Source organism: Ambystoma mexicanum, chromosome 9 (assembly GCF_040938575.1).
Source record: "Ambystoma mexicanum isolate Mex_15411 chromosome 9, UKY_AmexF1_1, whole genome shotgun sequence".
Lineage (NCBI taxonomy): Eukaryota > Metazoa > Chordata > Amphibia > Caudata > Ambystomatidae > Ambystoma > Ambystoma mexicanum.
This window is the reverse complement of record NC_090931.1, coordinates 980,733,594-980,759,815: the sequence shown is the minus strand read 5'-3', so window position 1 is coordinate 980,759,815 and position 26,222 is coordinate 980,733,594. Positions and strand designations below refer to the sequence as shown.

The following is a 26,222-nucleotide window of genomic DNA, read 5'->3' as shown; positions in this document are numbered from 1 at the left end:
GCGCCATACCACCAGAAGAAAACACTTTCTTCGCCCAGCCATCAAAACGTTTGTCGTCCCTATCAGGAGGGATGGTAGGGTACGACGCCTGCTTTGCCGGGGCCGTGGCCGCCTGCACCACCAAACTCTCCGGAGTGGGGTGCCTGGTCAAGTAGCAGGGGTCGCTACTGGCTGGACGGTATTTTCGTGACAAGGATCTGCCCACCGCCGGGAGACTCTCCGGAGCAGTCCAAGCCGCCGCCACCCTTCTCTGTAAAGCCATATGGAACGGCAGTACCGGGTCAGTTGGGGGACCAACATCAAGGATGTCCGTCAGATCATCCTGCACAAACTCCCCTGGGGGAGCAGACCATCCCAAGTACTCAGAAACCCTAGCCACAAGGCGCCGGTACGAGGAATCGGCATGAGAGCCAGGCTCAGGCCTACAAAACTCCACCTCTGGAGAGGTGTCCAGTCCACTGGCATCATGCAGTGACTGCCTCAAATCGTCAAACTGACTATGACCCGAGACAATTTCATCTGGAACCTGACTAGGAACCAGGCCATCAGAATCCTCATCCGCCTCTGAAATATATTCCAGGTGGCGAAAAGAAGGCACCCGAGAGTGCTTGCTCTTAACCAGAGCCTTCCTAGGGGGTTCCCCCATGCCACGGGGTACCTCCGACACGAAAGGCGTCGATGGCGTCGAGCGAATCGGCGTCGACGTCGAGAGAACAGGCATCAGCGTCGAGAGGATCGGCGTCGACGTCGAGGGGATCGGCGTCGACGTCGAGGAAATCGGCGTCGACGTCAGATGCAGCGCCGCCAGCATCGGCGGCGTCGACGTCAGATGCAGCGCCGCCAGCATCGGCGGCGTCGACACAGCCCTCGAAGCCGGAGCCCCGAGCGTATCCCTCGACGACCTGAGCGTCGACGGCTTCGACGACTTCCTCGGAGCCGGAGCCTCGAGAAAGCCTGACGACGCCCTCGACGCCTCAGACGTCGATGTCTTCCTCGAAGACCTCACAGGTGCACACGGTCTCAAACGCGTCGAGGACCGGGACCTGGAACGGGTACGTCGAGAACGAGTCTCCTTGTCCGAACGGGACCTCTCCCGTGACTCGTGACGACCACTCTTGCGAGCGGTGTCTCTCGACCTCTCACGACCGACCCCACTCGGGGGGCGGACGGCTTAGTACCCTGCGACTCAAGAATCGCCAGCATTTTCTTCCCGAAGGAAGCCCATTCCTTCGGTGTCGCACGGCTGGTGGGGTAAGCAACGTGCCGGGCAGAGTCCTCCGAAGAGGACCTGGAAGACGACCGGTGTCGGCGCTTCCAAGAATGCCTCGAAGAGGCTGAGGAGTGGCGAGACCGACTCCTAAAAGGAGACCCACGAGACTTCCGACGATGACGCGGAAAGTCACCCCTCGAATCATCCGTCGAAAGCCCCGCAGACTTCGACTTCTGGGGCTTGGACACCCGACCTACCGACAACTTCTTCTTACGTTCGCATAAGGCTTTGGACGTGAGCGACTGGCAGTCGATACAGTCATCCGTGTCGTGGGCCTCCCCGAGGCAACACAGGCAGGCGTCGTGTAAGTCCGTCACCGACATCTTGGACCCACACTCCCCGCACTTCTTGAAACCCGGACGCGGGGTCGAAGACGAAGTAGAAGACATCTTCACACAAAGGATTTTCACAAAACGAACAGGTTCAAAGAACCGAGAAGAACAGAACTCCAAAGAGTCGAGGCGTTAACCGAGATTCACGAAGCAACACGTTCGCGGAAAAAACGGAACTGAGGCTACGGGCGTCGTGCGTCCTACTTATCACATCGGAAGACGCCAGACGTCGGAGGAGGTCCTCGACGATGGCGCATCGACGTCATCGACGCAGACGCCTAAAAAAGTTTCCGAAGCAGCACAGCTGTGGTGATTACATGTCATAGATATGGAATACGTCGGAGGACCCAATCCCCTCGAAAATGTATATTTCATAGATAAAAATTAAGAGACGGATCTATACCCTCATGATTTTTGTCGTAAACAATTGATGCATGTTTACTTTTATGTTTGGTCATTAGCATATTCAAATATGCTTGTTTTAGGGTTGTTTTATGTAATTTACTGTATTGTAGTCTCTACCTCATGAGATTTTTATCTTATATTGAATTATAATAAAATTATTTTGTATTGATTATTTATCACTGATTGGTTAATGTGATTTGTAGCGATGTTCTAGAGTAAGTGACTGTTGAAGAAACTCTTTCTCTAACCTTTTCTTACTGATTAGGATTTTATGGTTGCCATTATTCTCATATTATCAGTTCCTGTTGTATTAGCTTAGACAGTTAGGAATGTGTCATACTTGTCCGGACTTGACCTTCACCGCAGAGATGAGCCCAGCTGACCCACGTGCCACCAGACTGACGGGGAAGCAGCAGCCAATCACAGCCTGGCATCCCCTATAGAACAAACTGTGCCACATGGCCCCTCCAATCCGCACCCCAAATTTGTACTGTATGTGATGTCGTATTTGCTGAAGAGTTTTACCTTTATAATGTGCTGCCTGTGTATTTTTTGGCAGAGAGCTATCGGGCAGCAGAGCTCTTGCTTGCTAACTTTGTTTAATATAAAGTTTGTTTTCCTTGCAACTCATCTCCTGGTCTCATTCCGTGACTGGGTGTGTTAATTATTTTGGTCTATTGGGAAATTGCCTGTTTTAAGGTGCCCGCCTTCATCCTTAATACTTTGAGCCACACAGAACTTGGGCTCCTCTGGGAAATATGGGTATGAGATAATGGAAGACCCACTCTTAGTCCTCTTAGCGATATGGAAAGCTACTGCTTCTGGATAGCACAATACCAAGTATAGCAGCATAGCCAGCTTACTGGATCGCCGGTAAACAGACAAGTGATAATTCGCCGGCCACTGTTTAAAGGATGGGGTTTAACATTCGCTCCTCTTCTGCGTGTGGCTCATGAACTCTAGCCTGAAGCCTGCCACTGTCTGGAAAACCCATGCATCGTCTGATAACTCCTGCCATTTGGCTATACATTGAAGTGTTCTGCCAGGCACCTAGGGGTAACTTTTGCACTGTACACTTACTACTGGTGATGCTTAGTTGTCTACAGCCTCTGCGTCCTTCTCGGCCATGTGGACCTCTCCATCTAGATGGAAAGAAGGCGTCCTGTTGCCTACTCTCCCACTATTGGGCTCTTGGGCCTTGGGGCCTTTTTGTCGACCGGTCACTGCGAAAATCCATTCGGGGAATATCTTGCAAATCGATGACTGCGCTTTCTCTAGGGCAGTGTAAGGCCCCACAAACCGGGACATCTCTTTAGAGAAATACTTCGACCAACTACAAATCCTTGTGCAGATTCTCCAGCCTCATAGTTGGCGAGATCCCCTAATTTGCGGTCGATTTTCAGCAGAAGGCTGCACCATCTCTCTGAGGAGTGAGAGCAAGTGGCGTTGCCGTGCAGGCATACTGCTCTTTGCGCCCAACAGGTTGCGGGTGTCCAGAGCCTTGCACGTGTCCTTAGCTTTCTCCACCAAGTCCATTATCTTTGCAATGGGTCCAGATAGGTCGAGGACCTTGTCCAAGCAACTCATCCAGGCTCGGTCAACGCCTTGTCTTGACGTCTTTAGTCATTTGGTAACAAACGTGACCATCTTGGCATCAAGCTCTGGTGTTTCCATAACTTTGCCAGGGAGCTCTGGCCTCAGACACTCCGCTTTCCTCCTGAAGCGCACTTCTTTCTCTAGCAGTTTCCTAATCCGCTGCACCATATATTGTGCCACTCTTGGTGAAGGAAGCCACTCGATTTTGGGTGTCTTATGTCGTCGGGATCAAACATGTCGTCCATGATGTGCCCTTCCTCCAGAGTAGCTTTGAATACTTTTGCTGTCCTCTTGGACTGGCCAGCCTTTTTGCTACTATGGTCCACTATGCTGACATTGTCTTGCTCATGATAATTATCACCCTCCTCATCCTCATCGGAGGATGCCTCGCCTTTGTTGGAGTCCACTGTGTTTTCTGCCCCTGGGGTGAGGGGTAAGAGAATCGGCACTGCCGTTCTCCCTAGATAGGTGCTCTTCAGCTTGCCAAAAGGGTGGGCTACCTCCTAGAGCGAATGTTAAACCCCATCCTTATAACCCAGGCGTTAGAAGAGGGGGGGCTCTTCCAGGTCGCATACCCCCCCTTTGACACTTCCCTTTTCTTGAGGTGTGAAGCTGAGGTACCCTCACCTGGGATGAGCTCCCTCTCCTTTTTCTTGGAACCATACTTTTTGTAGCTATGCAGGATTCTAGTGCTTGCAGGCTCTCCTCTATGGGTTGGACTCCCTGTGACACTGCAATGGCTAGTGAGACCCCCAGAACTCTCTTAAAACTTAAGGACAAATCTTTGTCTACTTTGCTCTTCTTCCTCACTATAGTAAGGGGAAGAGCTTTCTGGCTCCATTTGTGTCGTCAGCCCTGAAACTGTGAGCTTCTGATGGCAGACCAGCCAGCTGATGGGCTCTCTGTGCCTTTGTGCCTTAGTCTGTGCCTGAAAGGGGCAGACTGCTACAAGAGAGCGGGCACCTCAAAGATCTCCTGTGGACCGTAGCACTGTAATGATATGCACCATGCACCTATGTGTTCGGAGCGTTGTATATGTTATTGCGTGTGCTAAAAGTGAAAGGTATTTTACTTTGTTGATGTGGACGACTTCGCTGGTCATCAGGAAAAACTCTGATCTCTTTTTAAGTCGAGTGCGTCACCATGCGCTAAAGAGAAAGGTCCCTTCCTCTAGTATGGCGCTCAGCACAAGTCCGGAAACTAATGCACTTCACCGGGAAATGCACTGGTCACCGGAAGCAAGCGTTTTGACTTGCAGTCCCAGTGTGCTCCCCGGATAGCACTGGGCTAACTGTATGGTGCAAACGTACACTAGCAGTGTGCCCCGGTAGCGGTTGCCTGAATACAGCACGCTGCACTACGCGCTGGAAGGGGAGATCACATAATCTCCAAGCCAAATTAAATAAAATACAGTTCTTCCTAATCATCTGTTGCAACGTACAATCACGCCTTATGCAATACGTCTATGGCCACTACATTAACATCATTAAACATGCTTAACTCCATCGCAGCAACAAAGAATGACTTCTCTGTTGGAAGATCAGCAAAGAAAGAGGAGGAGTTGTGGACAGTACATGAATGAAAGGGTTGCTGGGACAGGATTGACTGTTTAAAAAAGGCACAAAACAGAAGCACATTGGATTTCTGGGGATTTGTAGTCCCTTGTGATGGAAGTTTCCTTTAAATTTGTTGTTTACTGTTGTAAAAAATATGTATATTTAAAAAGGCTGCTGTGGAGAGTGGCATTAAAGAGTTAAAGCATAATGTTCGCCTGCGGTCTTGACATAGAACGTTGGGTTCTATGGTGCCTGTTCTGCACCCTTCATAAAGCATTTGCCTAACTGTGTTTATTTCCAGTTCTACAGGAAACGAAAAATTGCAATCGAGGAAAAAACATCCAGTATGCGTACTGATGGCTGGATCATTTTATCTGTCATACCTGCCCATGGCTGACAGAACTTTCCAGGTAGTGACACCAGTGTTTAAGTGCTGCTTTGATGGTTAAAGTTATCAGCCATCACAGATCATGTAGTTTTGTTCTGTAAAAGGTATCTAGATAAAAAGCCACTGGCTCAAGTTCTTTTGTGATATTAGTCCTCTAAAACGGTTGCCGATGTTAAGGCATCCTTTAATATAGTAAATGTGTGTTCCTGATCTGGTCCCAACCACATTGTTCATCCTTGCCAAACCCTTTGGTATAACTCTGGCTAAAAAACATTTACTAAGTGTCCTATACAAATTGGGTAATCCTAGAAATCTTTGTACTTCTTTCACTGTATTCATGGTGGCCCATTTTAATACTGTCCGCTTTAGTGGTATCCATAGTGTTGGGGCGGTCAGTAAGGGTTCCATTGAGAAAGCGGGGTTCACATTGCGCGTGCCATATTGCTGACTGGGGGAGTTGGGCGCAATGTCGCAATTTTACATATATCTAGGGTAGTTAATGAGGATGGGATATGTGTTACTTTTAGTGTTAATTTGTGTTTAAGTTGATACATTTTCTATTTGCACGCTGTAAGAAACCTGGGGGTATTCTCCCACGCAAACCCCAAAAACCCCTTATTCAGGTGGCTTGGGAAGGGCCGACATTCTCAGACCCCAACCCTAGGAGCGCACAAACAAGGGGATCCCCTGGATAGGGGAACCCAGGGTTATGCTCAGGAAAATGCCCCAGGTGAGAGGAGGAACAAGTTACTTACCTGTAACTGTTGTTCTCCAGCATGGGTCTGGCATGGATTCACATGCTCATGAATATTCCCCGTCGTCAGGCTGGGAATCCTCGGTAAAGAAAAAACCAGTATCAGTTTCGTTTCTGATCTGTCTTTCGTAGTAATAACCAATCACTGGTCTCTGCGTCATACTGACCACAGCCAATGACTGCCCTCTACCTAAGCACCGCCTCTGGCAGCCATCTTCAGATTTGGAAGCACGTGAAGTGGCAGTATGACCAAGTGAAGAGCCGCAGAGGGGTAGGCGGGAGGGTTCCCATGTGAATCCATGCCAGACCCATGCTGGAGAACAACAGTTACAGGTAAGTAACTTGTTCCTTCTCCAGCATGGGGTCTGGCATGGATTCACATGCTCATGAATAAAGAATACATAGCAGTACACACATGCACAACCACGGGAGGTGGCAAAGGCTCAACATTAAGCATTGCATCAAACTCAACATTAAGCATCTTACCTCCCTACCAGGCTCACCTCAGGCGAACAGGTTGCGCAGCACTGCTTGGCCGACCCTGGACTCCTCCCTGGAATCCCGATCGACGCAGTAGAACTTTGTGAAGGTGTGCGTCGACCTCCACGTAGCAGCCCTGCATATGTCCAGCAGGGGCACACCAGAAAGGAACGCCGTGGTAGCTGCGATCGCTCTGGTGGAATGGGCTCTCGGACGGCCAGGCAGCGGTCGGTTTGCCAACCGATGACAGTACATGATACAGCCGGAGAGCCATCTGGAAATGGAAGCCTTCGAGAGAGCCTTCCCCTGATTGACAGGTCCAAAATTCACAAAGAGTTGTGACGTCTTCCGAAAACACTTCGTGCGGTCCACGTAGAACTTCAGCGCTCTAGCCACATCCAGCGAGTGCAAAGTTCTCTAAGCCGGCGACGAAGGCGACGGGAAGAATACAGGCAACACCAAGGGTTCGTTGAGGTGGAAGTCCGACGGTACCTTGGGCATGAAGGAGGGGTGCGTCCTGAGCACTACCCTCGTGTCGTGAAAAGTCAAGTACGGGGCCTTGCAGGAAAGGGCCTGGATCTCTCCCACCCGTCGTGCGGAGGTGATGGCCACAAGAAACGCTGTTTTCCACGACAGAAACTTCAACTGGGCCGAGTGCAGAGGCTCGAACGGAGGTCCCACGAGCTTGGTCAGCACCACGTTGAGCTCCCACGCCGGGGCCGGAGCCTTCACCGGCGGGAACGATCTGAACAGTCCCTTCATGAACTCTTTCACCAGACGATGAGACCACAAGGACGTCCGCCCCGTGGTTCTGGTGTATCGGGAGATCGCAGCAAGATGAATCTTGATGGACGCGTGTGCCAGCCCAGCTTTGGCCAGCGTCAGCAGGTACGGCAGTACTTGGGGAGCCGTAATCCGTAGAGGGTTAATCTTCTGTGCGTGGCACCAGACAGAGAACCTCTTCCATTTGTGTCCGTAGCATTTAAGAGTCGAGGACGCCCTGGCCTTTGCAAGAACCTCTCTGCAGTCGGCCGGTATGTCGTATCCTCCAAACTCTAGCGCTGCAGGAGCCAGGCCTGCTAGTTCAGCGATTTCGGGTCGTGGTGGAGGATGGCGCCTCCTTCCCTGGAGAGCAGATCCGCGTCCACCGGCAGCTTGATTGGCGGGGACGCTGACATGTCCAGAAGGTCCGGGAACCATATCTGCCTCGGCCACGCAGGTGCGACGAGGATCATCCTGCACCGTGACCTCTTGAGCTGGTTGACGAGCCGGATTAGCAGTGGCAAAGGAGGGAACGCGTAGAGGAACAGGCCCTCCCAGGGGAACGAGAAAGCATCGCCCATGCTCCTCGCCTGGGGAAACCTGCTGGCGAACCTCCGGCACTTGGAGTTCGTCGCCGTCGCGAACAGGTCGATCTGGGGTGTGCCCCACCGTCGGAAGAGGCGATCCACTAGATCCTGCCGTAGTTCCCACTCGTGGCACGAGCGCAGCTCCCTGCTGAGTGAGTCGGCGATGGTGTTTTTTATCCCTGCCAGATGAAACGGCACCAGAAACATCCCTTGGGCGACTGCCCAATGCCACAGGTCCTGCGCCTCCTTGGACAGTGCTGGGGACCTGGTTCCGCCCTATTTCCTGATGTAAAACATGGTGGTGGTGTTGTCGGTGAAGATCCTCACCACCTTGCCCTTGAGGGACGGAATGAAGGACCTGAGGGCCCAAAACACTGCACGGAGCTCCAGGACGTTGATATGTAAGGATTTCTCTGTCGGGAGCCAAAGGCCTCTTGCGTGCAGATTTTCGGTGTGCGCTCCCCACCCTTCCAGGGAGGCATCCGTGGTAGCTGTCTCCTGGTGGGCTGGGGTCTGGAAGTCCATGCCCGCCGTCAGATGCGCGCGGGTGCCCCACCACCGGATCGCTCGTCGGAAACTCTCGTCGAGTGTGACCCTTTCCTCGAAGCTGCCCGTCGTTTGGATCCAGCGCGCGTCCAGGAACTCCTGCAACGGGCGCATCCGGAGCCTGCACATGGGAATGAGGTAGATGCAGGAAGACATCATTCCGAGGAGGGACTTGATGGACCTCACCTTGGCCGCGTCGGCCACCAACATCCGCTGCACCTTGCCCAGGATGGTCCTGGTCCTCTCCTCCGACGGGGAGGCCAGAAGGGACACTGTGTTGAGCCTCGCTCCCAGAAACAGAGCGTCTTGCGCGGGTACCAGGTGGGATTTGGCGTAGTTCACGGAGAATCCCAGGTCCGTGAGAATTGGACGGTCCTTGCCGTGTGAACCACGGCGAGCTCCCTTGTCTTGGCTCGGATGAGCCAGTCGTCCAGGTAGGGGTAGACGTGGATCCCTTCGCGGCGCAGCTGCGCCGCCACCGGTGCGAGGCACTTGGTGAACACCCTGGGTGCCGACCGTAGTCCAAAGGGGAGGGCTTTGAACTGGTGTCGCAGGTCCAGGATGGGGCGCCATCCCCCCCGTCTTCTTCTTCACGAGGAAGTATCTCGAGTAAACTCCGGAGCCCCGAAGCCTCTTTGGGACGAGTTTGATGGCGCCCTTCCTGAGCATCGCCTTTACCTCCAGGAGAAGTTGAGGGACGTGAAGTTCTTTCCTGGCCACGGGGGGGACGCGCGGACACTTTCTTTGAAACTCGAGCGCGTGGCCCCGGGCCAAGGCGTCCAGCACCCAACGGTCGGTGGAGATGGACTCCCACACGCTGACGAAGCTCGCCAGCCGGCCTCCCACCGGGGTGCTTCGGTGGGGGCCCGACCCCACGGCCGGTTCAATCCTGCTTCGACGAGGCTTTGCCGCCTTGTCCTTGGCGACGACGGCGGGGTCCGCCAGACTTGCCTCGTCCTCTGTAGGCCTCCTGAGACGAGCGGGCCGCTTGACGGTAGGAGGAGAAACCGCCGCCGGAACCTTTGGAGGCGCCCTTGCCTCCGGTGCTCCGAAAGGGCATCCGTCGTTGTTGCAGAACTCCAAGGGCCCGGGCCGTCTCGGTGTCCGCTTTAATGGCCTGAAGGGAATCGTCCACTGTTTTCCCAAACAGGTTGTTCCCATCGAAGGGCATGTCCAGGACTCTGGTCTGAACGTCTTGACGGAAGTCCGTAGCCTTGAGCCATCCACGCCGCCTAAGGCAAACGCCGTTGCCCAACTGGCGGAACCCAGTGTCGGCGATGTCCGCCGCAACGGTAATGGCGTGGTCCGAAGCCACCTCACCTTCCTGCAGGATCTCCAGGGCCTCTGCCCTCTTGTCGTCCGGCAAGAAGTCCAGCACGGGAGCCAGTTTGTACCAGAGCTCCCTGTCGTATCGGGCCACGATAGCCAAGGCGTTGGCAGCTTTAATCGTCGTCGCTGCAGACGAGATGACTCTGCGTCCCATAGCGTCCAATTTCTTTCCCTCGCCGTCCGGTGGGGAAGTCGATGTGGAGGCCGCACCCCCCCCCCCGCTTTTTTCCTGGCCGCCGCGGAGACGACGGAGTCCGGGGTAGGCTGTGCCCGGAGGCACAGGGGGGGCCGTGTCCGGGACCCGGTACTTTTTCTCGTACCGGTCTCTTCTAGCTGGCGTCGTGGAAGGGTACTTGAGGAGGGTGAGGCCCTCATCCCAAATGTCGTCCAATAGAGGCACTGCGAGGACCGTCTTCCTCTTGGCCTCGCGCCGCTGATAAAGGAAACCTTCCTTCTTCTTCTCCTCAGGGCAGAGTTGGAAAAGCTCGGATGCCCTGGCGATCATGGAGTGGAACGATCCAATCTCGTCGGGCGGAGAAGCCCTGGTGGGAGGCGACGACGGTACATCCTCATCGTATACCTCGTCGTCCGTACCCGTCGCTGCCGTGTCAGTCCCCGTATCATCCCCTCGGGTGGACGGGGAGGAGGGCTGGAAGGGGCGCGACGGCTGAAAAGGAGGAGGAGGGTGGATCCTTCTTTTCTTGGTAGGGGGAACCCCAGAAGGTCCCGGTTCTGGGTCCCCCGACGGGAGAGGTTCCGTCAGCAACGGTAGTCTCGTCCTTATCTCTGAGCATAAGGACTGTATAGCCAACAAAATGGCCGCCGAGCCTTCTCGCGGCGCTGGCAGAGGGGAATCCGACGGGCGATCAGGGGCCCCGTCGGTACCTGCGTCGGGATCCATCCCGACGGGCCGGTCTTCTTCCACGCCGAGGCCGTGGCTTAAGACTTCGACCAGCTCCTCCTCCGAGGTTGAGGCCGAATCTACGACGATGCTCTGCCCCCCCCTTTTTCTTCCCCACGGGGGATTTCACGGGGGTCCTATCGATGGGCACAAAAGAGGACTCCCTCCGAGGTGGCAGGGAGACTCTGAGCCCCGAGGTCGCCACCACTGGCGTAGCCTCCACAGGCTGAGCCAGGGCCGCCGCGACAGACTCGATAGAGGGCTTGGCCGGATGGATTAAGGCCTTCACCACCTTAGGTGCGCTCACCGCCTTATCCTTGAGGGGGGGACAGTGCCTCGCTCCCCCTCCGCCTTCGAGCTCGACCGGGGCCTCTCTAGGAGCCTCGCCGGGTGCTCGGCCTTCCTCTTACCCGACCCAGAGCGTTGGCTCGTGGTTGATGGCGCCGGGGAGGGTGCGCCCAGCCTGGCGCCCATAGAGCCCGACCGTTCGGCGCTCCCGGTGCCAGCGGACTCGCGGTGCTTGGCCTTATGTTGGACCCCCGTCGCCGGGGCGTCCTCAAAGGTCTTAGAAGACCGCTCAGATTTCTTCCTCTTCTTCTCGCCGGACGGGCTCTTCCCTTCCAGCCAGTTGGCGAGACGTTGATGGCGGTCCTTCATGGCCCGCTCCGACATGTTGCCGCAAAACGCACAGTCCTTCTCCACGTGCGTCTTGTACTCATGTAGGCAGTAAAGACAAAAAGAGTGTTCGTCCTCCTTGAAGACGTTCTGCAGCTGGCATCCAGGGCAGACCCTGAACAGCTTTCCGGGCGTCGAGCTTCCCTTCTCCTGGGCCATGACCGGGCCTGAGAAACTTCTGGAGTCCTCCAAAAGCGTAGCTCGACGAAATCTTCACCCTTGAGGGGCGCAGACGAATCCGACACGGGTCCCCGTTGATCGGATGGAGAGTCGGTGGAGCTTGAGGCTCTTTTGACCGAAAAAACAAAGTTTTTGAGAAAAAACGTGAAAAAAATAGCACTAACGCTCGAGAGCAATAGCACGAGGATCACAACACATGAACGTGCGGTAAAAATCTGAAGATGGCTGCCAGAGGCGGTGCTTAGGTAGAGGGCAGTCATTGGCTGTGGTCAGTATGACGCAGAGACCAGTGATTGGTTATTACTACGAAAGACAGATCAGAAACGAAACTGATACTGTTTTTTTCTTTACCGAGGATTCCCAGCCTGACGACGGGGAATATTCATGAGCATGTGAATCCATGCCAGACCCCATGCTGGAGAAGGTACTATACTGAGGGAAAAGGAGAGGACGAAATCCCTGAGGCCTTTGGCTACAATACCTCTGCCTCACCTCCTCTCATTAAATCTCTCCTACCCAGATACAATTATCCCTCTGTATATAACCAATCCCCTAAGAACTTAAACCCACTTGCATCCAAGGATGCTCTACCCCAAAATCCCTATTTTCCTGCCTCCCACCCAAAACCCCGGACATTCTCTTCCACATTCCTCTGGTTATTTTGCCCCAAACACTCAGTTTACCCTGACAAAACACTACCTTTCCAACAATCCACTATGTTCTGTTCTCCATCCCGGTAATTCAGTGGTCATACAGGAGGTCAAGCAAAATCCCTGTTCAATTGAAAGACTTTGATCTACAAACTGTTGAAAAGCAAGGGAAAGTAAATCCTGCATTGAGAGAAAGCAAGGAAAGTGAATCCCACCATAACTGTGAAAGTAAAGAAGGGTCAGCGCCCAGATGAAGGGGACCCAGGGGTGAGCCACTATCACCATAATCGAGAGACACAGTGAACCTGGTGGAGGGAAGCTAATAGTCGAGAAGCGATCGGAGCCCTACCAAGGGGGATCCAGGGGTGAAAAGTTGCCACGCAAATATTGGGGAAAGTTAAAGTCTGAATTGAAAGCAAAAGTAAAGAGTGAGACTGCAAGAGAGGACCCGAAGGAGGGAGGCCAGTGAAGCAGGGTGAAGTCTAAGGCCCCAAGAAACAGTGTGTTGACAAATGTGAACCCGGAAGAGGGATGTCCACGAGAACGGTTTAAAAAGACAGTAAGATTTGTGAAGGAGAAAAGCCATAGTGAACCCGGTGGAGGGGGGCTTGAAGACACGAGAGGGGTCAGCGCCCAGAAGAGGGGGACCCAGAGGTGGACAATCCTCACCGTAAGTAAAACCAGGAAACAAACTTTCATTTGTTTAAGAAACGTTTTTTCTTTATGTGAAGTTTATTTTGGAATGTGACAGTTCCTTGAGAGCAAGAGAACACAGCTATCCGGGGGGTCCTGATATCATTAAGGAACCTTCGAGGGATTTGCGCCCAGAAGAGGGTAATTCTGGGGTGAAAGCCATCACTCAAAACCCATGGAAAAGAGACTATTTATTTGTTTTGTTATTTGAATATGTCAGGTCATCGAAGGCAAGAGACTTTTCAAGTGAAACGAGACTTGGCCGTCGATGGCCCTTATAGATGGAACTAAACTGTTGTCTCGTACTGGGAGAGCTTGAGATTGTGCTGTGCTCCTTGATCTCACTTTACCCATGCTCAAAACGTGGGGAATGGAGACCCAAGCTACCACATCCTGACATATTATTTATTAACACTTCCTTCTTTCATTGAAAACTATCCCACACCCTTTGTGTATTAGTTGTAAGGTTTGGCAATAGATTTCTTAATATAGGCCCTTTTACCCTCTACAAGATCCTAGACTGAACCGACCCGACCTACAAGGAGCCATACATGCTCAAATGGGAGAGAGACATTGGGAGACCCATTGAGCCGGAGGAATGGGACCAGATCTGGACTAGAGCAAATAGAAGCTCGAAATATGTATCCAATAAGGAGGGGGCATTCAAAGTATGCTACAGGTGGTACCAAACCCCAGAATCTCTCAATAAATGCAACCCGGCGATCCCACCAACGTGCTGGAGAGGCTGCCTGGACAAAGGCACACTATTCCATCTGCTCTGGACATGCCCCAAGGCGACGCAATTTTGGAAAGCAGTGTTAGAGCAAATCAATACGATCACGGGATTAGCAATCCCATGGGACCCGGGTATCGTACTGCTCGGAGCAAACTGCGAGGGCCATATCCCTCGATCAGGCCACAAAGTAGAACTCTGCTCTCACCTGCTGACTGCGGCCAAGATTTCAGTGGCAAGGCTCTGGAAAAACCCAGCGGGCCCGTCGATCTAAATGTGGTGGACTAAATGTTGGGACATAATAGCGGCCGAAAAAATCACCGCCCTCAGGTTTGGGAACAGAGACAAATTCTTCCATACTTGGTCTCCCTTCTTGGATTACGCACAATCATATCCAGGCCTGGCCCGACAGCCGCCCTCTCTACGTTGGATGGACAAATATGATTGAAATACAACACGGAAGAGCAGCCGGGGACGCCCATCTGTGGAGGTCAGCCCCTGCTAGCAAAATAGAGTCGGAACAGCGATAGCCTTGAACTAAGGGAGACCTTCTCCCCTCCCCCAGCAGGTTCCTGAAGAATGTTCCACCTCCAGGAGTTCTGAATCTGACGAGGGGCCCGCGAGGCTCACCCCCACCAAACTTCGGCCTCCCCATGCAGTTAGACCTTTCTCACTGACCTACTGTTATTGTTTATGTTTTATGTTTGTTTTTTTTAATTGTATTTTCAAGCGAGACTTTACCGATTGAAACACCTTAATTGCACATGACATAATGTATAACTTGCTTGTTTTAAAAACCAATAAAAACATGTTTGAAAAAAAAATATATAGGCCCTTTTATTTGATACAACGCCACTAGGACTGCCTTATTTTTCATTTGATGGTCGATGCTTGCTCCCATCTTAGATTTAGGTTTAGATTAGGTGTTTTTTCCAACCTGCACACAGTTTAATAAACACCCTTGAACTGTGATCACTTGTGCCTGTCTTTACTTTTGCCATGAGTTCTTTACAACGCTCGCAAGATAAATGTCAAGCCTGTTGATGAAATATAAACATAATATAGGTATGGTGTGCCACGTAGCATCTAAAAACTGGGCAATGAGGAGCTTCATAATGCGCAGGGGGGAAAGGAGATTTGCAATGAAGAAACCACTGTAAAGAGCACGCAGTAGTTTTCTCTATGCCATGTGCTTTTCCATAATTTGGCCAGGGTTTGCGAGTTGAACTCTATGTGACTGGGGAAAACAGGTTTGGCAAGGATTGAAGGCACAGGAAGGGCAGCTGCAACAATATCAGATGGTCAGTCACAGGCAGGCCTGGGGTTTTTATGGCTTAGCACTATTGTGGAAAGCAGATGCCATAATTTTAGGTGCATGCAAGCTTGTCATTTATTTCCAGGGAAATCCGGCCATCTGTTCACGGCCGAGTAATAAACCTGGTGGGAAGGGACACCTAAGGACGGAGTTGACCAATACTTTATGGGTTTCAATAATTTTCTCAGGTTGTGTCCAGAGGTTGTATCCAGAGGCCATGCGTGTTGAATTGGTAGCTGTTTAGATTAAAGTAAAATAAGGACGCCAGCAAGTCTGGGCAGGTGAGATAATTATCGTCAGTTCAAAGGGAACTAGTTATTACTCTCCTTCTCATATCGTTAAAAATGTCCTTGCAAACCATGTGCATCACGTCCGGGTTAGAGATTCCAGGTCAGCTGGAACTTGTAATGAACTAGCTGGCGTACCCAGCGTTGCCTGTGTCCTGATCGAGTGGTGTCTCATGTGCCCTGGAGGATGTAGCTCATGTCCTCTTGTCGGCAAGTCTTGCTTCAGTTTGCTCTGATGTCTCATGTGCCCTGAAGGATGTTGCTCTTGTCCTCATGTCAGCAAGTCTTGCTTCAGTTTGCTCTGGCATCTCATTTGCCCTGGAGAAAGTTGCTCTTGTCCTCTGGTCGGCAAGTTGTGCTGCTGTTTGTTGTTGTATTTCAGAAGCTCTTGATATTGATTTTCACTTTGCATCAGATGGAGCTTTTCTAAGTGATATTTGTTTTTTGTGCAGCATGTTTCAGTCACTTAATGGCTTCAGCACATTTGAGAAAAAGTCCAAGAAAGACTGATTGATTGTGCTCTCTTCTCGTGAATGAACGCAAGTAAACTGTAACCTTGCCATTTTCCATATTTGGAGTGGCATAAAAAATAAAATTAAAATTATTTTTTTTAATTCCCTTTAAAACTGCTTTAATAAGCAATTTCTAACTGTATACAGTGGTAGTAAATTTTAAAGGAATAACCAACATATCGAATATTTTGCTTCAGACACTTTTCTATATTGTGCCTCCTTTTAGTATCTACTGTAGTGAATCGGGTGAGCATCAGTAAATGAGGGTATCTGCAGTGTAAATTTTTTGCATCCAAACATAGACTAAAATCTTGCCCCAGACAAATGAGATATCCATGCATAATTTGGTAGACGTGCGTTCAACAGTGTGGATTTGTATAGCCGGACAAACCTATACACCCATACATACAGCTTTATATATAAAGATTATGTCTGTATGTGAATGTGTAACTATATGATGATGTCATGACCTACCACGGAAGACTGCAGGAGAGGGGTGTGCTTCGAATATGAGGATGATGACAGCTAGATAAATGTGACCAATGGGAACGGGGGAATGGGAGAAGATTGGATTTCCTTTGTATATGTTTGTTTTAACTGTTGCAAAATGTATATAATGTGAAATGTTTGTGTGGTTCAGGGAGACTCAGGTTAGTTTGACTCTACAGCGTCATCTAGCCCCTCCTGGTCGTTTGCACAATCAACTTGCTTTACGGACAAATGTGCACTTACTTCTTAAGTGGTGGGCCTACTTTGGGTTAAGGTAATCAGATGTCCACCCGCACAATAGCAATATAAACTAGTGATATGCGGAACCCTTGAAAATCTATTATGGCGTGTTAAATAGGCCGTTTTCTAATTTTGCAAACAGGCGGTGTCTCTTTTGTCTGTTAAACACTTCTCAGACATGCAACCTACCAGTATGGAAGTATGTGAAAAGATAAGAATATCGTCTGAATATACAATAAGGAATGTTTCCAAAAGGTCTAAAAGAAATGTCACTGATCGGGTGTGGGAACGCGGCAGGGGCTCTAAACAACCCAAAAGGCATAAATAAAATCAAAAAATGCCAATATCGGTACTAAACACAGGCTTTCATTCATCTCGCTTGCATTTATTTTACGAAGATATAGGTGCCCTTAAAGTGAAATATGATTAATATTTTTGCTGTTTGTACTAGATGCAATTAATAGCAAAGTTAAAGGTAATGGGTATCTATTCTATATTGTGATGTCATTGTCTGTCTGATTAATCCCTTTTAAAAATGTTCATCCAAGTATTTCCTTAGTTCTGCACCTTTCTTGATGGTTATTGTGTAAATGCGACCATTGAGTAGGACCGTATCTGCAAGTAAGTCAGTTGGGCCAACATGTATCATATGCGGTTGTAGTATTATTGCTTCCTTTTCTGAAAACAGGTCATGAAAGTCTGCATATTGTTCAGATAGTCCTTTGTCTGGATTTTACTTTATGATTAATGCTCCCATCAAAGGTTACACTCAGTGCGTTTTAGTAGATGACCAGCAATGTTTTGCAAGAGAAAAACAGCACCAACGCCATTGTTGTTTTTTTATTCTTAGTCATGAAGTCCCTTATTTGGTGGGGAACAAAATCGGGTGAACCAATTACATTGGACTGAACACTTTCCACATGTCCTGTCTGTTACCCTTATCAACTGGCACCCCCTGATGTTAGGGCCGTGCGGTCAACTGCTCTTATTTGTTCCAAAACGTCTTTATGTAATAGCGGAATCTATGCATTTCTTCAAATCTTTGATCTGTAAAATGCCCTGAAGATTCTGAATTCAAAAATGCTACCACAGTCAACAGGCCGTTAAATAACTCTGTTAAAAGTGGTGCACCAGGCTTTTCCAGAGAGTGGTGAGAAATACTTGAGAAAACAAAATCTAAGGTTTTGAATGGGATGATGTGTCTGAGAGCTTTGGTACTGTGCCACATAGTTTCTCTATTCTCGTTATTCTACTTTCTAACTGATGCTTTATTTGTAAGGTGAGGTTAATGTGGACTGATGTGATTGCTGGTCTACTAGCTACTAGTTGTAATGAGTCTGTAATATCTTCTCTAAGGCATGCAATAGAATGGTGCTACTGTTGCTGAATCATCGGCCCACTGCGCGGCTTTGAACAACTGTTGGAACTGTGTTACATGGGTCATTAGTTCTTCTGTTTCTGGTTTTAAATGAAGCAGTTTCACACCAGCTGCTTAACTAACCACTTTCTGTTAAAAATGTCTGACAATTCTTAAAAGTATCATGGACTTATAAACCTGGAATTTCCTTATAGCTAAACAGCGTTTCCAAAATCAAAGCACCGTTTGTTAGAAATTACAGCAGAAAGATTATTTTGATCCTGTATATATACATTTGTCATGATTTTGCCATAAAGTGTAACGAACATTGAGCTGAAAAACGTTAGTACATTTTGCGAGCAGCTAGTGTGAATTGGCGTTGGTCATTAGATAGATTATTAAAATTTCTGGTTGGATGCTTAACTAGTTCTGGAAGTACTTGATGCCCCAATCTACTGATCTGGTTGTGTTTTCTGGTGCAAATTCGCAATATGCCCCATTTACAATTCCATTTCTGCCATGGCTGACTTGAGATTGTTTTGGATTTCTTGATTAGCCTGTGATAGTCTTCAGAGTGGCTTGGCATCTGAGTTCATATTAGAGGATTGGCAACCTACCGAGCATTCACAGTCCAAGTAGAGCACCAGATGTCAATTACACTGTCTCCCTGTAAGTTCTGAGTAGGAAAGTATCTAGAGTGTTCCTGCTCATCACCAAGGAGGGAAAGGGAAACTAAACACTGGAGAACCCATTGATGTGGGTGGTAACATCTGGGGAAACAACAAACAAATAATCAGTTGTAATTGTTTGAGAGAGTGGCACACTACATGTATTGTAATTTGTCCTCAATTTTTCTTACCCGCATTTATACCATATGCCTTGTGGTTGTAGCAGGTTCCTTGAATGTCATTTTGTCCGAGTATTCAGTTTAATCGAAGAAGAAGCATAAACAGAGTGTGTGGTAAGTCAGAATCAAGAGAGTTTTTCTTCCCCAAAAACTCAGCTGACCCAATGTTCTTCAACCCTATTCTTTATCAAAAAGAAGGTGTTTCTTAGTCTCTGTGGTACAGTGCAACTTAAAGATATAACAAATCTCCTTCTTCCCCAACTCAGGTTGGATAGCAGCCTGTAATTAGCCTCTTTCTACTTGTGCTACCAGGGACCTGGTTGGTGGTCTTGGGTCTTCGCTCACCCTTGGGGACCCCCTGGTTTATAAGTCCATACCAGGTTTGCTACTCGGGTTGGCCACCAAGGCATCTGGTCAGTTTTCCTCCAATTCCTCATCTCTCAGGTTATGCTCCACCATGGGGTCTTGGGTACCACGCCCCGCCTTGGGGCTGGATTTCGGTTACCCCGACTTGGGGTCTGGTTTTGATTGCCCCACCTTCGGGTTTCTTCTTGGTTACTCCGCCTTGGGTTTTGGATTTGATTACCCCATCTTGGGGTCTGACTTCAGGTTACCCCACCTTGTTGCTTGTTCTGTCCTTTCTACCTTCTTCCTGGCTCCCTGTAGCAACAGTGTACGTTTTGTCCTCATGTGGTGATCCTCTGGGGAGGTATTCCTGTAGGCCCCTGCAGTCTCTGCTCTCCGTTTTCCTCTCAGAGTTCTGTGTCGATCGGGACTGGTGCTCACTTCTCGCTGGGCTCCTCTGGGATTTTGGCATCGGTTCTTCGTCATGCTGCTCGTCTCCCACTGGGGTGCTTCCCACTGCCTTGTAGTTTACTCGGCCGGGCTTCTCTGGGACGTATCTTGGCAGGGACGCTTAGCGTTCTGTGGGCTTGGCTGTGGCTGGGTCCGGCAAGCTGGGCGCCTGCTCGCTTCCTCTTGCCACACCTCCCAGGAGGAGGTTCCTCTACTTCTGCAGCCCTGCAGCCTACCTCTCTCTCTCACACCAATCGTGACTGGATCTCATACACCGAGGGGATGGGTCTGTCTCCCACGATCTATTCGGAGAAATCTGGACGGTTTCTGAAGAGGCTCAGCAACCAAGCCAGCCGTTTCCATATGAAGTTGTGTGTCATTACACAGGTTAATGCCCATATTACCAACAAAACGATTAGACTCTTGGGATAAGGGAGGATAACATATATCCCTGTTTATGGTTTGCATGTCCTCTAAGGGGTGTCGGATCCAGTGGACTCCTATGTTCCATGTCCCCTAGGGGGTGTTCAGTTTAGCGAGCACACCTCTGTAGTCGCAAAGGGGGTGGCTCCCCCTTGGGGGAAGGAGACAAATTCCCTGTATCCGTCACAAGCAGCAAAGAAAACCTTCGGCTGGAAGGAAAACACTTGCACTCTGGCATCTGAGAAGACCTAAATGAGAGCGAAGGTACACAGGTTTCCACTGTGATCTTAATGTAGGATGGATGAGAACTTTTAAATCCCAGAATCTGAGAAATCAGTTTAAGCCATGAGAAGGGGAGAGCGTGCATTATGAGCCACGGGCAGGAAAAGAATCTGAAGCTTTTACAAATGAAACAGTGAGGATGACATTGACAACTTTAGTGACACTGCCAAGCCACAAGGAAGTGTTTGATAAGTCTTTTTCCTGGAGAGTTATTGACCAGGGTTTACTACTCTTTGCTTCATGTCTCTACCCAGTCCACAGTCTTTGAGTGGAGGTTACAACATACTTCCACGCCTTCATATCACCCGTTAGTGCTGATATTTATTAGCCCTGTCTTATATTCCTGTATTTCATTTAGAATATGTTCTCAAAGTTGTTTTTCAATGTACTTTGTGTTTTGCTCTTTCTTTGTTCTTCACGTTTGCAAACTTGGCACACTACCAGGTGTTTTGAAAGGTTAGCTGAAAGATTTCCATCCATGTTCTGCTCGATTGTGAAGATGGCACCAGCCCCATTATGGATTACTGGTAAAAGGTTTGAAGAGGAGTACCCTTTGGTGCCAGCCACTGTTAACTTGAGGCTTATCCAGGCTCTGATCTTTGTCGTTTTGGCGGAAGAATCTGTCTTAGGTGGCCAGGTGAACACTGCTCTGATACCCTTGCATTGTGAATCTTGAGGAGGGCAGAGACACTTATTCTGTACTTGTGCCTTTCGGCTATTGAAACACACATGTAACAAGATGATTGTGGACTGCTCAACACAACTAATTAACACTCAGTGGAACATTTGAGTAGAAAATATCAGTGCATAATTCACCAGGGACAAATCACTGCAAGAATGCTGCTTTGAGCTCACAGCAAAACAATCTTTGTTTAATATGACTGTAGATGCACATGCATATCCTAATGGAGTCCCGATGAGGATGTTGTGTATCCTTCAAACCAATGTACACAAGCACATTTTGAGAAAGGCATTTCTACACATTCGAGCAATGTGAATGGAAGAAGCTGCAAAGCTCACCCAAAGACAGCACACCTTCCCCAGAGGCCTTCAGCCGCTCATTTATGTTCCAAAGGAGATTAAGATTAGATCAACATTTACAGTAAATCCGAAATTAACTTCTCCCTGACTGTCCCAATTATGTCTCTGGTTCAATGTAATTTATTTGACTCCTCAACTGTCGTGGTCACCCTGAAAATGAGCTTTTCACTGATTTTTTAAAACTTTGTTTCTAATTTAGATTTTTGAAAGTGGGGTTTCCACCCCCTACTTTGTAATCCTCCTTTTTCTTGCGTCTCGGATTTCACAGCCTTTTTATTTCCTTTTTACTCTTCCCCTTTCTATTTAAGCTTGGTTTGCAAAGTCGTCCTGCTAGGGGCGTCAAAAGTCGACTCGGTTTTTATTTTTGTGGGAATGATTGAAACCAAGTTGCTATCTAGCTAGGTGCCTTCCAGTACTGGGCGTACAACCTTGACTAAAGGCATTCTAGACAAACAAATTTTGTTCTACTTCCCATTCATTTAAACTGAACAACTTGAATAAAATTGTATCCTAAGGCCATCAACCATACCTTTATTTTGAGTGTGTGTACATATTGTATGTGATATTATTGTTTTCTATCAGCAACAGTACCATCTGGACATGACATTCTTTATCTCATGAGAGGAAGTGCTTTTTATTATTCTTTGTCTCGCTTCATCACTCACTCATGCCGTTCACAGCTCGAGCAAAAAGGAACTGATGGGTTAACCAACAGCATAGAAATTAGCCCTGGACTAGAATTAGTATGGTAGCCAAAATAAGTAATTTCCACACTTTCTGCAAGACAAACGCCAACCATTATTAATTTGGATCCTAGAATTGCCTACATATAGAAATTCGGCTTGTATTCTAGAATGTACAAGGTGTAATATCAGGAAGAAGTCTTTAAACTAATTCCCCAGTGAGTTTCAGAGAAATGAGGGGAGGTGGTGGTTATTCTCAACAGGAATATCTGCTCTAATCCCATACCCTTTGCTCTTATCACAGGACTGGGGACATACCCACTCAAGAAATGGAACACTTCCTTCTGAAATACTGATGCCAGGAGCCACTACGACCTTCATCAAAACTCCAAAAGGCCAAATTGCTATTTTAATATTCTGGGCGGGTTCACCTTAACCCCCCACCCACCGGAACCCCCCCAACACCATCAAATCTGCTAGGTCGGATGGAGGGAACTCAGTTTGCACAATTGGCCATTGAGCCAATTTACAACTAACATCATGCACTTTATCGAAATTTTAGTATTGGGAGAGGGGAACTTGGAAAAGAAGATCCCTTTCCATCCAACCGGTCAGATCACTACATCATTCCTCACCAGTTTACAGACTTTACACCTCCCGTATCGCCAGCCCACCAGTTATCGTTGTTGGAAATACCAGGTGTTAGGTAAATTAACAGAAATTTTGGTCGCTAAATGTTAATCTTATGCCTAGCAATCAATATACCTTATGATAAAATGTACTCTATAAGGTGATCCCGGATAGTCTAGATTCTCACATCCCCCTGAAACATATGAACAAATCAAATAAAACATAACAGAAAATAGTAAATGATACAACAAACATACTAAAGCTGTGAAAAATCCAAAGAAAAAGGCAAACACAAATGAAGTCAGACTATGAATCCCATTTTCAAAATGAGAATATGTAAAATATTTGGGAAATTACACAATTCTAATTCAAACACTAAGAAGAAATAATTCACTAAAAGGCTTGAAATATTCCCACTCCCAAAAAAGGTATTTTTAAAAACACTTTGTGAACTAAAAAACCTGACAGAAAATCACATCACTCGTCGATATATATCACAATGTATGTCACAATATAATGTGCCCAACCACAGTACACAATCTGTGGTCTTAACTATTCTGGATTTCTGACGCAATCTGGTTGTCACAGGGGTAGATTGAACAATAAAGTTGGCACAGAGGAGCGACCGCCATTATTTTACTGCATTCCTGGAAACCAAATAAAAAGAAAAAGTCCCGGCCAGATTGGCATTACAGTTATCACGCATAGATTGAGCCAATGGTATTTAATTTACTCTGGCTTAACTAATAAAGTGCTTTGAAAGACTACAGAATGCTTCAGCACTATTCATCACCTTCGTGGGTCTAGCAACTCAGTAACTGAGGCCCTCACCTGTTTACATTTGCTGCCAGTCTCGAAAGGAATTCTATAAGGCATACATCACACGAAGACCTTTTACAGGTTCAAAATTTACCAGGGACAAATTCAAGTAATACCATTCCAACAGGTGTCTGTGCTCACTGTTGTGCCCTACTACAACTCATTAAACGTAATAATTCTAGGAAGGTCGGTAGGGGTTTCCTCACACAAGTGCCACCACTGTGAAACAACCTTCTGATACACTTGAAAATACCTCACTATCTTGTTTTTGAAAATACTATTAAAAGCACACCTCTTTTCAGCTAAGAATGTATCTACCCAATTTTAGTCTCATGTCATTGATCCGAGTATTAGCACTGAAAAGACAACAAGCAGTTGTTGTGCAGTTGAACATTTCATTTAACTTAACATTTCAGGACTTGGTTGACTATGCCACAAGCCAAATAAGTCACTGTGCTGTCCACAACGCTAAAGGTACATTTAAGGTATTTTAAAGTGGCAGATATCTTCTTGCCTGGAAACTTCACAATGCCACCATTACCCCAAAACCCAGTCTCTTTGCTTGTACCCACTTTCCTCATTTCCTTTTATTTAGGATGGCCTTTCTGCCAGGCCTGAGAAAAGAACACGTTTTTTTGGCTGAAGGTTTCTACCAGAAGAACGAGGAAGCAGTGGCACTACGGTGTGAAAGACGCATATGGAAGCAGAAGCTATTTGAAATGCTAAACAGCTCAGTTTCCCACTGCCACCCAACTTTCGGCATTAGTCAATTTTAGTCGTGACGGCACAAAAAGCACTAGGTTGTTGAGCGCACACCTGGTGCCACAAATACTTGTCATTTACCTACTGCATGGTGAGTACCCTGCTGTGCGTTAACAGAACTTCGGTATGCTGCAATTTATTGTTGCTATTATTTATATGGTACTACAGTATTCTTTTTTTTAATCAGGGTACAGCATGACTTCAGAGCAAATATTAGCTCTTTATACACCTTTAGCAAATCACTGGTCACTGCAGCTGAGAATTACCTTAGAGGCTAAAATTAATAGGAGAGCACAATCCGTTACCCAAAATATGTAATTTAGATCACTAATGCCTTGAAAATTATATAATTGTGCAGCAGTACTACGGCCTGAACAACAAATAGTACATTTCATTAAACAAATACTTTGGCGTGCCATGCTTTAAAGTGGACGCTTTTAACCACGAAAAGATTTGTCTAGGTCTGCAGAACACATGTAACTGAACGGGATATCACGTTTCATTTGCAATATGTAGCAAAAAGACCACCACAAGGAAATGCCGGAGGCAAAAGCAGAAACTGAACGAGGTGGAAGGAAAGGGTCTTGAAAACTGAACTGAAGAAAATCCATTCTGTTGACAGATGGTGGCTCTACCAAAGGCCAGACGGATTTATTTTGCAACCGTTTTGTCTGCCTTATCTATACACGAAGGATGTTAAATGCCTTGATACATTTTAATCAGCGCGTTCTCACTTGAAAGGGTATCTCCCATCTAAGGATTTGTTGTAGCGCGCCCACAGACAACAGTGTATCCTATTCACGCGGGCCGATGTCTGCAGCGTGCGCCTTCCGCAGCCTTTCTTTCAGGGGTTAACTCCTCTGGCAGCCAAATGTAATACAGAGCGAGGCATGTAATTATTGAGACAGTCAAAGGGCAGACTCAATTTTGAAATCTATTTGCATGGACGAGGCCCTCCAATTTAGTGAGCAGGAAGCGAGCTTGTGAAGGGAGACTCCTTTTCGCCAGATGTTTTCAACCCTTTTCTCTATTTCAGGAAGTGGGGGGATATGGACACCGTGCACCAACGTTTCCGGCCTTAAAGGCTAAAATGCCATTTCAAGGCGAATACCTCGCACTAAATTCCGACAAATGTGCTTGCCACATTGACACTGTGAGAGCGGCTAGTCACCCAACACCAGAGCGCCAAAGACCGCGTGTTATTGAAATGCAAATAAAGAAACGATCCCCCTGCTTGCTGGGAAAATACATTTGCATGTTCACTGCACCATACGTTATTCACTTGAAAAATTACTTTTACAAACGAATGTATTTCCATGCAGAGTACATCTAAGCCATTGTGAATACACAATCACCTTAGTAAGAATTAAAAACACAAAATATGCCTTGGTCAAAACACGCGACTGTCATTTTGCCACCGGTTCTTTATGCAAAGAAGACCGAATAACTACATCAGAAACACCGAACACGCTACATATGATGAGAAATATACATATAATTGAATGCGCCATAATTTTACATTTTGTAGAAAGGAGAGGGTAATCAGACGTGTTTCCACTCTGTTACGAATCCTACAGCGGATAGGTTTTCCTTAGCAAAGGGGCTGTTAACAGGGGAGTAACGTTTGGTTACTCACTTAAATACGTGACGCTTGCATTGAAGAATGCTCCATTTAAAAACATAAGCCCACCTCATCATGCTCTCTTGCTGTGAGGTACTGAAACCGAGAATGAACGGGTGAGCGACTCCACAACCCATATATCGAAATAGCTTAACACTAATGGGCCTGGACATGTTGACAACTTATTTTAGTTTAATGCTTTAAAACTTGAATAATCATACAGAAATATCAACTACTATCTATGTACACAAATTACAAAGAATACAATGTGTGCAGTAGTAG

The 26,222-nt window shown here is 47.9% G+C and overlaps 1 protein-coding gene across 4 annotated transcripts in view; it reads right to left on the bottom strand.

Moving 5' to 3' along the window:
• The window catches only part of METAP1D (methionyl aminopeptidase type 1D, mitochondrial), a 1,748,106-nt gene that overhangs the window by 889,916 nt on the left and 831,968 nt on the right, over positions 1-26,222 (bottom strand). The window lies entirely within an intron of this gene.